The sequence below is a fragment of the Pleurodeles waltl genome, chromosome 7, assembly GCF_031143425.1.
Source record: "Pleurodeles waltl isolate 20211129_DDA chromosome 7, aPleWal1.hap1.20221129, whole genome shotgun sequence".
Taxonomy (NCBI): Eukaryota; Metazoa; Chordata; class Amphibia; order Caudata; family Salamandridae; genus Pleurodeles; species Pleurodeles waltl.
This window is the reverse complement of record NC_090446.1, coordinates 1,268,728,515-1,268,742,462: the sequence shown is the minus strand read 5'-3', so window position 1 is coordinate 1,268,742,462 and position 13,948 is coordinate 1,268,728,515.

Here is a 13,948-nt window from a genome sequence, read left to right as displayed (position 1 = left end):
GTAGCACCCGGGGGAGCACCAACTTACGAAGTATCAGAAACTAACGGAGTTTCAGCGTGCATATGGCTTAAACAATGGCGTAAAATCACTGAGAATGAGGGTCCATTAGCTTTTCGTTGTTATGGAACATTTAATCTGGGAATTGTAGTCAACTTGAGGAGAGTGATGTTTGATTCAAAGCTTCCTCTGAGACCCACACAATTTGAAGATCTTGCATTTTGGGAATTTGTTGCAAGTCAGAAAGAAACAATGACATTTGAGAATAGAATGAAGAAGGCAGATAAGACATTAGTGAAGCTAAATGGGATGCAGAACCAAACATGTGGAGAGCAGAAATGTTAGATGGAGTGAGCTATAATATGGGAAGGTGATGGGAGTACAAAACCTCAGACAAGACAGAAACAGACAGCGAAAGCAGAACCGACTGCAGACAAAAGTTAAAAAAACAGCTACACATGAAAGTGATTCGGAAGATACATTTATAAATCAGCTTCTGATAAATCGTCCCCCACCTTGTCATTCAGTTGAGATAGCAGTGTATAATGTAGCCCCGAATGTGCCAACTGCTTAACTTTGCACAGAGCCCCATTCAGATAGTTCCAAGTACACCTGCAAATTCACCGACACAAGTGCCTGTGGTTGATCCACCAGTTCCGACTGTCAATACCGCACAGCACATTACAAGCCCAGCTATGAATCAGGTAATGCCAAGTCCTCTTGTGTATCAGATGGTGCGGACACCTAATGTGACTACACATGTGCAGAATTTTAATCGGAATAAGACTATGCCTATGCATACATTAGAGCAGACAATGACAAAGGTTACTCTGAATCAAACATGACAGACTTTCAGTACTGTTTTAACAGGTCAAAGTCCTGGAATGACAATTCCACAGTCAGACAAATTTGATGGGACCCGACACATTGACAGTTCCCGTAACTATAGGTCCATTTGTTCCATTGTATGCTTCAGGCAACCCTAGAAGTAATTCTCAGTCAATGAATGTTTAAGCAGTCCCAGGAACTTCAGTATCTGCAGGGATGTCACCAAGTGGTATGCAGAGATCGATATATTAAAACAAGTCAGAGATGGAGAGAATAGCTTCTTTTTCCCAACTTTGACCCCTATTTATATTGTACAACCGAACCAGATGTCAAATCAAGCAGGGCCAGTTCTTCATGTGAGGTTTCCTCAGGGAACCCCACTTCCTTACATGCCCACACCAGATCAGATCACGAGTGTACATTGCAGTACACCAAAAAATATGCCCCAGAGAGACAATATTGATTTGCAAGGTTTTTCAGCACAACAGTTACCTGATTGGTTAGACAATCTGAGCCCCAAAACAGCAGCAGGTGCAACAAATGGTAACATTAGAACAGAAGAGACACTGGAGAGAGACATAACAGTGAATATGCCCAGATTGAAATTAGATTAAATAAATTGATTAGGGGGGCGCTAGAGATGGAGCAATTAGAAACATACACGGAAGATGAATTGCGGTTCATGTGCAAAGATGTAACCCAACTTGGACAACTGACTTAAGGGGAAAGTAGCAGAATTGGCCTAAAAGTACAAGCTAGATTTAGAAAAATATAAACCTTTAAAGAAAAGTTACATATTAGAGTTCAGTAAAAAAGATATTCAGAATATGAGATTGCCCAGAATGCAAATGCACATAAAGGAATTAATTACATACATTCAAACTTGGGAGCATTAGACAAATGGTATGGCAGATGGGTTAAGAAAAAAGATCAGATGTAAGCAAAACAGCAATTGTCTCAAGCAGGAGCAAATCAGAATGATGCTATGGGAGAGATTTCAATTGGAGGTTATGTGCATGTACTTTGGAGCAGAAGTGACATACTGTCATTCACAAATGATTACCTGAGATTGAGAGAGAAGCCTGTAGAGTGGTGTAAGCGGACAGAGAGGTTTGTGAAGCTTTCAAAATGCTTGTGGGAAGATTTGAACACGTTGTTTGACATTGTGGTTCCAGTTGATTTGTGGGTTCAGTGCAAACAAAGTGTTGATTGGCCTGATCGTGAACCGCCGAGAGATCCAGTAACAGGTGCGCTGTCTGAAGAGGTGATGAAAGGTATTATAAGGTAATTAAATTCCTGAAGAACAATGTTTCCCCGAAATATGTTGATTGGCAGAACATTGACAGGACAGCATAGGAAACAAAAGAGTTGATTCATGCCTATTATGAGAGATTGTTGCACGCTTTCAAACAGCACAATGGTTCTGAAAACACTGAGCTGAAAGATGAGTCATTTTGTATTTAGATTTGTGCAAGGCTTGAAACTTGGGATGAGCACCATGAGTCAGCAGCATTTCATTTGTTGGCAGAATAAGCCCATTTATGAGGACAGTAACAGTTCTGATGATGAGGATTGCATGTTAGCAGCATTCTTAGGGGTAGATTAATGTGGTCCCTATGTAAATGCCAATGTTATGGGTTACGATGTTTCATTCTTTGTTGACACTGGAGCTACATGTTCCACTGTCAGAACCGCAGAAGTACCAAATTTGCCCTGTCAAGTTAAAGGATTCATAGGCAGTTAAAAAATCCTGTTACAGAACATGTCTCAATAAATATAGATTCATTTAAGGATCAGCACCAATTTGTGTTTTGTGATTCAAGTCCTGTTAATCTGTCAGGTCATGATCTATTATGTAAACTAAATTGTTCCTTTAGCTGCACACCTAAAGGAATAGAAATTCAAACAAACGATAAAGAAGATGTGCCCTGATGAGTGGCAAGAGACAGTTTTACCAGGAGTTCGGGATTTTTCAGGAAAGGAGAAAGGCCTCATAAAAGGAGTTGAGCCGGTAAAACGAACAGTGAAGCCAAATGCAGTGTGTCCGAGGATACGCCCTTATAACATGACCCCAGAATAGCAGGATAACTACTGTAAATGATCATTTCAGTGAACAAGGTGTTCTTAAAGAAATCTTGGGAAGATCATATAATTCCCCTATTTTACGTTTGCGGAAGCAAATGGAAAATGCTGCATAGTTCAGGATTTGAGAAAAGTGAACAAGATAGTCGTTCCATGTTGTCCTGTTGTAGCGAGTTCAGCAGTGATTTTATTCCAGGTTCCTTGTGAAGTGGAATGGCTTATAGCCATTGATTTGTGCCAAACATTTTTCTCCATTCCCCTTCATGAAAACAGTCAGTTCCTTTTTGCCTTTAAATTCAGAAGCTCTGTTTTCACACGGTGTTGTACGCCTCAAGGGTATATGGAGTCACCATACATTTTTAATCAGATTATCATTCAGTCTTAGTGCAATACATTGATGATTTGATAGTTGCATCAAATACATAGGAGAGATACAATTCCCCTCTTAAATCATTTAGGAGAAAATGGACATAATGTTTCCCCAGAACACTTGCAGTATTCTCAAAAGGAAGTAAAATACCGAGGTCACCACACAACAAAAGGTGCAAGGAAGGTGTCCCAAGAGAGAATTTCAGTAATAATGCAGATGAACCCGCTGGTAACAAAGAGAGATGTCAGAATGTTTTTGGGAATGGTTGGCTTCTGCCACCAGCAGATACCGAATTCTTCCCTTTTGTCTAAGCCTTTCCAGAGGCTGACACACAAGGATGTGTCTGATCCGATACCATTTGATGGCGAATGCATGTGTGCCCTCTCAGAGTTGGAAGGAAGCATGTGCCAAGCCATAGCTCTGGAAATCCCAGATTATAACAAATGTTTTTCTTTGTTTTTCTGCGAAAGAGATGGTTGTGCCCTCTTCTGTTTTGACACAGTTACATGGAAGTGCCAACAAGCATGGGACTTATTTTTCAGCCACACTTGATCCTGTAGCTGCTGCGCTGCCCAGCTGTTTAAAAGCTGCGGCCACCATGAGTGTCAGTATAGAACAGTGCAAAGGTATTGTCATGGATTATCATCTGAATGGTTTTGATGCCCCATTCTGTTGAAGTTTTTTTGAGTTGTATGAAGATCCTGTACCTGACCAATGCTTGTTTATCTCACTATGAGCTGATAATTTTCAGGTCCCTTAATGTCAACATCAGAAGGTATAATGTTCTAAATGTGGCAGCGCTTTTACCAATCCTTTTGAAAATGTAAATGACCGGTAGGATAAGGTGGGGCATGACAGTCTTGATACACCAAACTACAACGCGATATTCAAGATAATGCACTAGATGAAAATGACTGTCATTTTCATTGATGGCTCCTGTTTAAGAGATACTGATGGATCTCTGAGATCTAGTTATGCAATTTGCACAGTCTCAGGAGTGATAGAAGCTCCCTGGCTTCATGCAGTCTTTTCTGCCCAAGTAGCTGAATAGGTTGCTCTTACTAGAGCATGCTGTGCTTCAAAACAGCTTAAAGTGACCATTTTCACTGCCAGCCAGAATGGTTTTGGTGTTGTTTATGATTTTCGGACAGTTATGGTCCCAGAGAGGCTTTGTGACCTCTTCTGGATCACCTATCCGAAACGGTGACAGGGTTTACCAATTGTTGAAAGCATTACAGTTACCTGTAAAAATTGCAGTCATCAAATGTGTAGCACATTGAAAGTCAAATGACTGCATCTAATTAGGCAATGCCTATGTTAACCAAGTGGCACGTTATTGTGCTCTTCATGGCACATCCTTTAATGAGGAATGGAGTGATAGAAGCAGCATCCATGAGACAAATCAAAAATCCTTTATGACAGCAATTGATACTTGGGAAGAAGTCAAAAGGTTGCAGGAAGAAGTGCCAGAAGAAGAACAAAAAGGATGGAATGGAGCAGGTTTTGTTCAGAGAGATGAGGATGATGTTTGGGTTTCCAGTGAGGGAAAAGTAGTGTTGCCAAATAGTTTGTTGTCTCCGATGGCGTGGTATGACCAGGGACAGGCTCATATAAGTAGGGATGCAATGATCAGAACATTCATACAAACATGGTACAACCCCTGATTTAGATTAATTGCTGAAGCAGTGTGTCACAGATGTGTAACATGTCACCAAACGTAAGTAGGGAAATGCACTGTGGTTAACCTGAGTCGCATAGGTAGATCATGAGGTCCTTTTAACAGAATTCAACTTCATTTCATTGAAATGCCTGTGTGTGATGGATTGAGATATGATTTGGTTGTGGTGTGTCTTTTCTCATTGGGTAGAGGCTTACCCAACTTGGAGAAATGATAGCCTCACAGTTGCAAATCTGTTTTTGAGATAATTGATCCCTCGATTCAGCTTTTCAACTTCTCTGGAATCAGACCAAGAAACTCATTTCAATAATGAAGTCATAAAATTGTTGTGTGCAGCTTTACAAATTGAGCAAAGATTGCACTGCAGTTTCAGACCAGAAGCCTCAGTATTGGTCGAGTAGATGAATGGAACTTTGAAGTCTCAACTGGCAAACGTGTGTCTACAGTGTTGAAATGGCCAGATGCATTGCCTCTTGTCTTGATGAGCATGCACAGTACACATGACAGAAAGACAGGATTGTCCCCTCACGAGTTCCTTATGGGACGTACCATGAGGTTGCCAGCTGTGCCTGCAAATGCACTTGTTAACATTACAGATTACCTAGTGCTCGACTATTGCAAATGACTTGCTGATGTGGTTCATTCTTTATCTTGCCAGGTTGGAGAAGCAACTGTTCAACAACAACAAGAACTGTGTCAAGACCTGAGTCCTGGACCCTGGGTTCTGGTGAACAAGCATTTAAGAAAGTCATGCTTAGTGCTGTGTTGGAAAGGGCCATTCCAAGTTGTTCTAGTTATCACAAATGCTGTGAAGTGTACTGGTCTACCAAACGGATACACACGTGCCAGAGTTTCAGCTCTCCTCGACCCAACAGTACCTGTTCTCGGGTTAGGTGCTGTGAGAGAAGTGGTCCAGGTCAGCCAAGCTGTGGGGACTGAAAAAGTGCCTCTAGTGACAAATGTACGGTCTGGTCAAACTCTGAGTGAATCTGTTGCAGGAGGGTCGAGTCAGTTTGCTCCTGCTAGCTCAGAAAACGCTGAAAATCCCAGTCACGCCTGAGAAAAGAATTGTGGTTGTAGACCACTGGTTTGAGAAAAGTCCAGACCCAGTGATAAATGGGCCTCCTGCTATCACAGAAGCAACTGAAGAGTCAGAGGAAAGTGACAGTGATATTGAAGGTCGTGAAGCAAGGAGGTCAAAAAGAAAAAGAATGCCCAGTCGAAAATATTCAGCTCCCAAATGGATTATTACGCAGCTGATAATTGGAAGAAGGAGTTCATTGCCGTTTGTGCTGACAATTCGAATCAAGCTGCTTTAGAACTGAACTTTTAAATATCATTGTCCTTTGATGAGCAGAGACATCATTTGCTGAAAGTACTCCTAAGTGATTATGAGATGGTTTATTATTACAGAAATTTGAAACTTTTAGTAGTGATTTTTTTTGGACATTTGTAAGTAGAGAAAAATCTTGATGAACTCTCTAAAAGTTGAAGAACTTTGTAAATAAGTGCAATGATTTTGAGAAGATACATTTTTGATTTTTGTTTTTTGCATTGCTCACATGAAGAAAGAAAGGATGCTGTAAATTAATTGAGAACCGCTTTTGCATTTTTGATTTTGATTTTTTAACTTGGTATATTTTGGCTTGAGTCCAGACATCATGAAATCCAATCAAGGTAAAAGGAGTAAATGAAAGTATGTCTGTGTAGTATTAGCAACAGTATGTGTGGTTGTGAGCATCTTATGGGTAGTTGGATTGAGTCTGCCAGTAAAAGCAGACGTTGAGAGCACATTTACATCGATACTAAGAGATTCAACTGTCAAACGAGATCTCCTATATAAGGGAATAAGAGATTGTTATACATTGACAGTTCTAAGGGAGATTTGACATCTAATGTGTATTATAAATTGTTTTATGAGTGTATTGAAACTATAGAAGTGCATGATTGTTATGTTTGCACCTAGATCCTTTCATCAGTTCAGGAAGGATTCACTTATCACAGCATGGCATTAACATATGGAATTTCTTGTAATCTGTTATTAACATGGTTGTATGACCAGGAGTATATTCAATACTTCTATTCCATTTATGATCTAGTGTTTTCTTTTGTGCCTATTATTCAGCATTTGAGTAGTATTGCTAAAGCTAAAAACATTGACATTGTGGGAGGGTTTTTTGAACTGACCCTGACTTTTGGAACCCCATATGCACACAAGAATAACGTACCCTGCAATCTTACACCAGTAGAAAAGGAGTTCATTGCATGAGCAGATGACAGAAGGAAAGCAATGAAAGCCAAGAGCAAAAAGGAGTAGTTTTATAAGACTGGCAAAAAGACCCTGCACATGCTTGAGGTAGCAGTAACCAAGGATATTTAGCTTTAGACTGGCAACACATAGAAACATTATGCACATATAGACCTAAATCAAAGATGGACACACATTTTGTAGGTACAAGTGAATGTCGACATGTATTTTTGTTTAAGAGTGTTTGGACTTTTATGATGGATGGGCAAGTTCCTGCCATACCAGGTGTTTATTTCATTTGTCGGAAAATGCCTACTAGAAACTGCCGAAGGGCTGGTATGGTACATGTAACCTGGGAGTAGTATTTACAAAGATTGGTCATGTGGACAATTTTGACAACCCAGTCTGGAAATAGAAACCGAGTTCCAGAGTTGAGAGGAGCTAGTGCAATGGAGATTGTCAGAGATATTTTTGGTGCCATCATTCCATCAGATGGAGTAATCTTGAACGATATAAAAATAAGGAAATTATCAACAATAGTAGATAAGCTATCTACTGATTATGCTGGAGCTACGTTATTAATGGACATGGAGATGATTGCTGTGAGATCCATAGTTTTGCAAAATCGTCTTGCGTTAGACTTCTTACATGCAAAGGAGGGTGGAGTCTGTAAGGGTTTACATGCGCAACACTGTTGCACATACATGCCAAACAACGGTAAGGAGATAAGGAAGTTTGTCACAAACATCACTAACCAGAAAAATGACCTGAAAAAACTGGTGTATGGGTGGCAATAGGTAAGGGTTTTTCAACCATTGGAAAATGGTTTGGAAACTTGAGAATAGGGGGAATGATCTTGAAACCTGTGTTGAGTTTGGCTTTGTGTGCCTTAGTTGCACTTGGATCATATAAACTATAAAAAAGGTGGAAAGAGAAAAGAGCTAAGAGTAGGCAGAGGAGGGAAGAGAGAAATGGAGAAGATGAGAAGAATTTATTATTGTACTCTCAAGAAAATGGAGAATTACAGCAGACCTTATCCGATAAAGACATCAAAAATTTGAGTTGTCTCGCTGGAATGAGAGACTGTCTTTTTTGTGATGGCATAGATTGCTGTCAGAAGAGGGACTGTCATCCTCCTAGACCTCTCTGCAGCTTTTGACACCGTCTGCCACCACACACTCCGCTCACGCCTCCACAACATAGGAATCCGCCACAAAGCCTTAGACTGGCTCTCCTCCTTCCTCACTGACCGGACCCAGAGAGTCCGCCTCCCGCCCTTCCACTCCAACACTACCAAGATCACCTGCGGAGTCCCCCAAGGGTCCTCCCTCAACCCCACACTCTTCAACATCTACATGATCCCCCTAGCCAACGTTCTCCGAGCACACGGAATCACCATCCTCTCATATGCAGATGACACCCAACTCATCCTCTCCCTCACCCGCAACCCCACCACCGCCAAAACCAACCTACACGCCGCTCTCCTAGACACCGCCAACTGGATGACCACTAACCATCTCAAGCTCAACTCAAACAAAACCGAAGTCATCATCTTCGGCCCCAACAAAACCACATGGGACGACTCCTGGTTACCCACCGCCCTAGGCCCCGCACCCACCCGCGCAACCCACGCACGCAACCTCAGCATCATCCTCGACCTCTCTCTCTCCATGACACAGCAAATCAATGCTCTAACTTCCTCCTGCTTCCACACACTCCGCACCCTAAAAAAATCCTTCAAGTGGCCCCCAGAAACCAGAAAGACAGTCACCCACGCACTCATCAGCAGCAGACTGGACTACGGCAACGCCCTCTACGCCGGCCCCACACTCAAACTCAAACGCAAACTCCAAAGAATCCAGAACACAGCTGCGCGCCTCATCCTTGGCCTCCCCCGACACGAACGAATCTCACCACACCTCAAATCCCTACACTGGCTCCCCATAGACAAGAGAATCACATTCAAGATCCTCATCCACGCACACAAATCCCTCCACAACACCGGCCCAACCTACCTCAATGAAAGAGTAAACTTCCACACGCAACCTCCGATCAGCCGACCTCGCCCTAGCCACAGTCCCCCGCATCCAGCACACCACCACAGGAGGCAGGTCTTTCTCCTACCTTGCCCCCAAAACCTGGAACTCCCTCCCCACCGACCTTTGTAAAACCAAAGACCTACTGGTCTTCAGAAAGAACCTCAGGACTTGGCTGTTCGACCAGTGACACCCTCTGGCCCTCCCCCAGCGCCTTGAGACCCTCACGGGTGAGTAGCGAGCTCTACAAATTTCTTTGATTGATTGATTGATTGACTGTTGAAGCATAAATTTGAGCAATGCTTTTAGTAACCCAGAAGTCAGCAGAAGATGGAAATGTATGTCTCATGTTTGACAGCCTAACATAGAAAGCTACACTGACAAACATTTTAAATGTGCTCGTGTTTTCATTTATTGGTGGTCACAATTGTGCCTTCCTTATTAAACAATACATTAGTGAAATAAACATGATGTTAAGGTATAATTTAGACTCTGGACTCATTGCTAGTATCAAAACTAATTGTATATTCTAATGTTTAATGGTGATTTATGAGTTCAAAGTTATGGGCAAAAATGAAAATGATTTAGAAGTTTATGTTACATGCTTTATCAAATTGCAATGATCAACTGTAATGCAATTGATTTTATTTATGTTAACATAACTTAGGCCTGCAGAGCTTGCATTTTGCAGTCATGTAGAAAGTGATGAATCATTGTTCTTTCTAACATGAGCTTGTCTCTAGGTTCTATTCTTATGAGAAGCTGTGCAAGTAGCAAGAGGGTCTCTGTTTAATTATACAGAGACATTTAGTTTAGTGACCTCAGAGAGGAACATCCCGGCCTGTGGACTTAACGTGAAATACAAAGTTGCTCTAAGTACATGAACTCACACGGAACTGAGACTATCTATCCCATAGTAAAACCTGGGAACTAAACAAACTGTTGCAAAGAAATACAAATCTTTCAACCCATTGGAGTTACACAGAAAGAGGAGATGTTCCCATGACATGAGAAAATATTGAACTGTTGCAACCTTAAGTTTTACTAACATTTTGATTGGGTGATACCCTTTTGCGTGACATGATGCTATCATACAAATAAATCAATTAGATTTATTTATTATATATTAGAGGTGGACTTCTAAAGTTTAGCTCTGATTCTCAGAACCTCAGACCCTCTTCAAGCTGTCAGTTCTCTCTGCACCTTTCCTGATGACACTTCTGACTAAACTTTGCTGCTGATTCAGATGCTTTGCTGATGAAGAATTTCTGGATGCTGTCCCTTGGAGAGGTATATCTCTCTCAGCTGTTTGCCCCTTGACATTTCCCTTTTTCTAGAATAGAATCTATCATGCTGACGCTCGCTTTTATTTTTCTATCTTGCATACTGTAGTCCAAGATATATTTTTTCAAATTATTTTTGTCTTCTTTTGTATTTTTTCTCGCATGGGTCTGCTTATTCCTGATTGGGGGGTTTTCTTTCCTTGGCCACATTGGTCATGGTGTCTAAATTATGTGGGTGGTGTTGAGGTAATTGTGCATGGTTGACCACACTTCTTTCTGGGTCAAAAGGTAATTTGACCTCAAAGAAACGTTTGATTCCTGAGAATAATGAGACCACGTTTGCACCAGGAAAGGAGCACCTAAGGGACAACAATAGCCACAGAAGCCTTACCTCCCGCCTCATACCCTTCCCCTATTAGTTCCATTCCTGGTATTGGTGAATGCCTTTTGAAACTAAGGATGTGAAAAAGCCACGCTTTAGACAGCTCAGGGCCTCATTACAGGTTTGGTGGTCCCAGGATTGCCATGTTGGTAGTGGCGGTCGCACCGCCAACAATCTGGCAGAGAAGACCACCATATTATGACCATGGCAGTATTCCCAACAGAATACAGCCAATGCACCGCCAGCACAGCCAGTGTGGTCTAGCCACCACAGATGATCGTAGACACCTGCGGTCCGGTGGAGACCATTTTGCAGCCGGACAGATTACAAGGTTTCACACCCCCAAGGTTTCTGCTGTGGTCGCACCACCACGGAAACCCAGGCGGAAACCAACTGTATAAAAGGAGACCTTCAGGAAGCCATACTCGTCCAGAGCCGCCATGGAACCAGAACTACATGCCTTCCCACTGCTCCTCCTTGCCCAGAGACACCGGATTCAATGCCGAAGATGATGACAGCAGCCGTAAGCACACACACTTACCTGTCATTGTTGTAAGTTGTGAAAGTTTGTAGGCACACACAACATACCAATCGGGAACTGGCTGCGAGGGTGACACCCACACGTAACCTGACACGCACACTCACAGACAGCCACATGCATACATACACAGTACACACACTACAGCGGTCAAATCAGTGGCGCAGGTATTTTTCCATGCATAGCTTGTTAACATATGTTCACTACTTCTCACCAAGGATGGTAACATAACATGTGGGAGTAGTGGAGAAAAGGAAGTACCAAGCTGGGAATGTTTATGGTAGACCAAGGTACAGTTCGGTCTTGGAAGTAGACCTTCAGATCTGGCCAGTCTCTAGCCTGTTCTTTTAACCCTGACCTAGTACGGCCAGCTTTTGAACAATAGCTTACTTGATGGAAAGGGAGTTTCTAGAGCCTTTTTCTTCAGTTTCTCTAAAGTATATAAGGTGGGGAAGCTTGACAACTGGGAGAAGAACGAACTCATATGGAAGTGGATGCATTTCCCACAGAATAATACCATTGAGGGTTGTCTCCCTCTTGTTTCGGTTGTCCAGGGCTCCACAACTTGAAGCTGGCAGGCAAGGGATGATGTTGGAGTCAAGCCCCATGATGAAGCATTTTTATTTTTTATTTTTAGCTTTGCCGTGTGCATGCATGAATACGTAGTCACTATATATATATATATATATATATATATATATATATGATATTTATGGTTGACGTATTGCATTTTCTTTGTTCCTGTGGTCATTATTATCCTGCTGCGGTGATTATTTTGAGAATTGCATGTGGGTTGCTGCAACTGAAATAAAAGCTCATGTTATTCTTTTTGTTTATGAATCTTGGGAAGTGCCTTAATAAATTAATTACTCAGACTAAGAGTGCTTCACTCTTTGCATTTCTTTCACTTCGTTCCCTCTAAGTCTGAAGCAGAGCAGATCACTGACCCACAGAAATAGAGGAGGTCAAAAGCCTCCTCACTAAGGGCAGCAGGGCTGGCAGGGGCAGAGGTGCCTGTGGCAAAGGAGATGCCCCTCTTGGGTGAGTGGGCACTGCCACCTGCATAGGGAGCTGCAGGGAGGGCGGTGGTACTAAGGAGGGTGGCGGACAGAGACGGTGCTGTGGTGGTCCCAGATGGGTCCACCACTGCCAGGGAGTGTCCACTGGAGGAAGATTCTGATGATGAAGACGTGGATCCAGTCTCCCCCTTGGCATTCTCCTCACCCTCCAGGCCACTGGGTCCCTTGGTGTTGGAGGTCTCAGCACTCCAGGTCCCGTGGCCGGCAGCTTCCCCTCTCAGCTGTGCCCCATCTCCTTCGCCTGCTGATGCTGATGCACAGAAAGAGAAAGAGGGAGAGGGAGAGAGAGAGGTCATCACATTCTTCACACACACATACATCAAAGCATTCACAACAGTAACAAAAGATCTTTGTCAAATGAAGCCCCAGTTAGAAACCATTCAGGCCCTTATTATGACATTGACGTTAAATCCTGCTTACCTCCATGCCGACTGCTGCCAATATAACGCATCCGCCGCCGATAACCGCCAAGCATATTATGACACACACATACCAATCCGTCACTATACAGCCACACACACAAGTCCACAAGCCCATAGGTCAGTGATAAACTGGCGGTAGCAAAACCTATAACGTTACGTCAACAGAACTACGCCCACAGCATTATGACCCACGAATCACCGCAGCAGACATTGAGTGGCAGTAAACCATTGGCGGTACGTACCGCTGCGCTCAAAATACAAACACTCAAACAAAACTACACCACATTGGACAATTCAAACTACACACACCTGACATCCATACACATACCACACCCACACCACTATAAAACACACACCCACAGTACCCACAACCCTTTACGACTACAAACCATTGCCAACAGAGAGAGATACAGCAAGAGCACCCACACAACCAGAGCCACATAAAATCATCACCTATACACCATCCACGCACCTTACATCACACACCCCAACACATCACCCCGCAGACCCTCACCCACACCACTCACACTACACCCATGGCACCACAACGACACCCCAGATTCTCTGAGGAGGAGCTAAGGGTCATGGTGGAGTAAATCATCTGGGTAGAGCCACAGCTATTTGGATCACAGGTGCAGCAGACATCCATTGCTAGGAAGATGGAGCTAGGTGGAGAATCATGGACAGGGTCAACGCCGTGGGACAGCCCCCAAGAACAAGGGACGACATCAGGAAGAGGTGGAACGACCTACGGGGGAAGGTGCGTTGCACAGCAGCAAGACAACAACTAGCTGTACAGAGGACACCCCTCACAGACCTGCATGGCCACCTATCACCACTACATGCACACTGGAGAGAATCACCTAGCCCACCAAATAGCAACTCACACAAAGGCAAATCTGCCAGGGCAACAACAACCATAGAAGGCAACACACCCATGTACATGATGTCACATGCAGAAACAATAACACTGCATTTGCATCCCCACAGGTCCCCCAGCCAATG